We start from the raw sequence: 2,500 nt of genomic DNA, 5'->3' as shown, positions 1-2,500 counted from the left end.
CAAAAAAGTTAGGTTAAAAATACCTTTATGGTATTTGAGTATTTTTGTAGAACAAATTTGCATAATATCGTTAAAGTCATTAAATCAATGAGAATCCAAACATGAGGATGCAGTTTGCTCAGGAGGGGTCTTTTTTTTTTTTTAAACAACCCTTAAAGGTAACAGAATCTTGTTTCCTGGATGTAGGCTAAAGAAATCTGACCCCTTAGGGGAACCAGTTCTAAATTGACAAATGACTGGCATTTTATAATTCATAAGTAAAAGCTACTTGCTCGCTTACCAAATTTTTCTACAGTTCCATTCATTTTTCAGATTGATAGCCTTAAATGTACTGCGGCAACTCTGCCAGCTGTTTGGTCTCAGTATCATGAGCAGTACCCCCTTGGGGTAGTTTGTACACTTCACCACCATTGTTTACCCTATCCAGGGACTAAAGCAAGGATGGAAATTGATTACAGCTTCAATAAATTGGACCACTTTTTTTTACTTCTTACCCTTACTGCATTAAACTTTAATTTATTCATCCTTTGAAATGGTAGGAATGCTTACTATTATTTACAGCAATTGCTAAAAATTCATTGCATCCAATGTTGAAATATTTTTTCATATGAGTTTTAAGTATTTATGAGTCATGAGTCAATGAGTTAGTGCAGTTACCCTAACCCATAAAATGAAAGCTAAAATTTCAGAGAGTGCTTAGGCCTAATCACTGAAAGGAGGGCTTAGGCTTGATCAATAAATTATTGCTTTTTTGACTGTGAGTCTCATTGACTCATGACTCATTGACTAATTGACTCATAAATCATGGGACCTCTTTACATATGGAAAGGTAACAGGAGTTATTTCTGTGAAGTCTTATCCAGAAAACTGCAACATGGGATTATGTCCCTTTCAAATGTAGCTTTGTATGCTTTTGCTCAATGTCTTTGAACGATTATTACGGAAATATGAAGTTATGGTTTTTCTAAAAGTTAAATCTAATGCAAGGGGATTAAAAGTCCACAAAGAGAGGTTAGATAATTTGTTGTACTGGAAGTACTTAGTAGGCCAGCGTGAAATTTGTGAAAAGTTTTGGAGGGTGGCACTGAATCACCTTCAACAACTTTTCTAAAGTTTGAAAATACCTAATTTTATATCCTCCTGCTGTTTTATTGCTGGAAGATAAAATCAATTCCTGATTAAGTATTTTTGTTGTCACATTAACCCACTACAATGTGGTGAAAGCGTATTATTAGCCGTGTAGTAATTTTTTTGTTACAGTAAAATTCTCCCTGCTAGTAAGCTGGACTTCTGAATCAAATATTGTTGTTTTGGCTATTCAGAGTTAACCTAATATATGTTTATTTCTATAATTTGGAGGAAACCAAACAATTGGCATTTTGCTTGGAACAACTATAACAAAATATAATTGCAACTAAAAGGTTTCCTTCTAGTGTACCCAGTATGAGGTGCTATGACATGGTTATTATTACTGCTAAATTCACTTTAAAATTTATTTTTGAACGATTGAAATACATTTCTTAATTTTCCCCTCGGTCTTAATAAATTTTCCGCTATGGACCACTTGAATGGCAATTTTAACAACTTAATTTTGAAAAAAAAAGCGAAAATCTTAACATTTTCTGTTAGATGCGGGACCCCGCGGAAACAGTGTGTAACTATTTAGTTGGAAGAGAAACCATTTGGAAATTTAGTGGTATATTTTTTGTTCCACTTTTAAAAGATAAACGCATGAATTGAAATCAAGATGGTAATCCATTAGCTGGTAAGCTCCACAAACGAATTTCCACTCGAACACTAGCAACGGAGACTCGCGTTGACCTTGAAATTTTTAAAGAAATTTCCCTCGTAGCCCTGTTGTCTTAAAAGAGAATCTCGCTGGCATAGAAACGCACTATGCAGTCAACATTCGTCCGTTTTACTGGCCTGAAAAAGGGTCTTTTTTTGTCGACGGAGATCAAATAAAATTGATCTAACAAACATCGAATGGCAGCCATGTTTGATTTGAGGTACTGAAGTCACATGACAAGGCCTCGACCAATCAGACATTTTTCGCCAGTGAATGTTATGTAGATGTCGACTGGTTATGCGTCACCTTTTAAACACGATGCTCCGCTGTGATTGGTTGGTTTTCAGCAGCTGTGATTGGTGCGTTTTGATCCTCGCTGTTTCGGCGTGTTGTTCCTTCGGGGTCCGCTGTCGTAGGGTTCTCCTGTTCAGTGTGTTTCTTGATCGTGGGCGTTCATGCTTCCGGAATTTCTATTCCACTATCCCTGTTGAGGTTGTTAGGGTAAAGTCTTTATCGCCTTTTTGACCCTGCGTGTGTACCAATGAGGGTCACGATCAATAAACTTTGCTTCGTTCCAAAGCGGGTTGTGTCCGGTGTTGTTAGCGTGTTCTCAAACGGCGGAGGTCTGGGTACGGGCAAGTCGGATGTCTCGCTCATGTTCTTTCATTCTATCTTGCATATACCCTGGGTGCCAGAGACTTTTCTAGCGCG

The sequence above is a fragment of the Montipora foliosa genome, chromosome 1, assembly GCF_036669935.1.
Source record: "Montipora foliosa isolate CH-2021 chromosome 1, ASM3666993v2, whole genome shotgun sequence".
In the NCBI taxonomy this organism is placed as follows: domain Eukaryota; kingdom Metazoa; phylum Cnidaria; class Anthozoa; order Scleractinia; family Acroporidae; genus Montipora; species Montipora foliosa.
Note: the sequence above shows the minus strand (reverse complement) of the source record.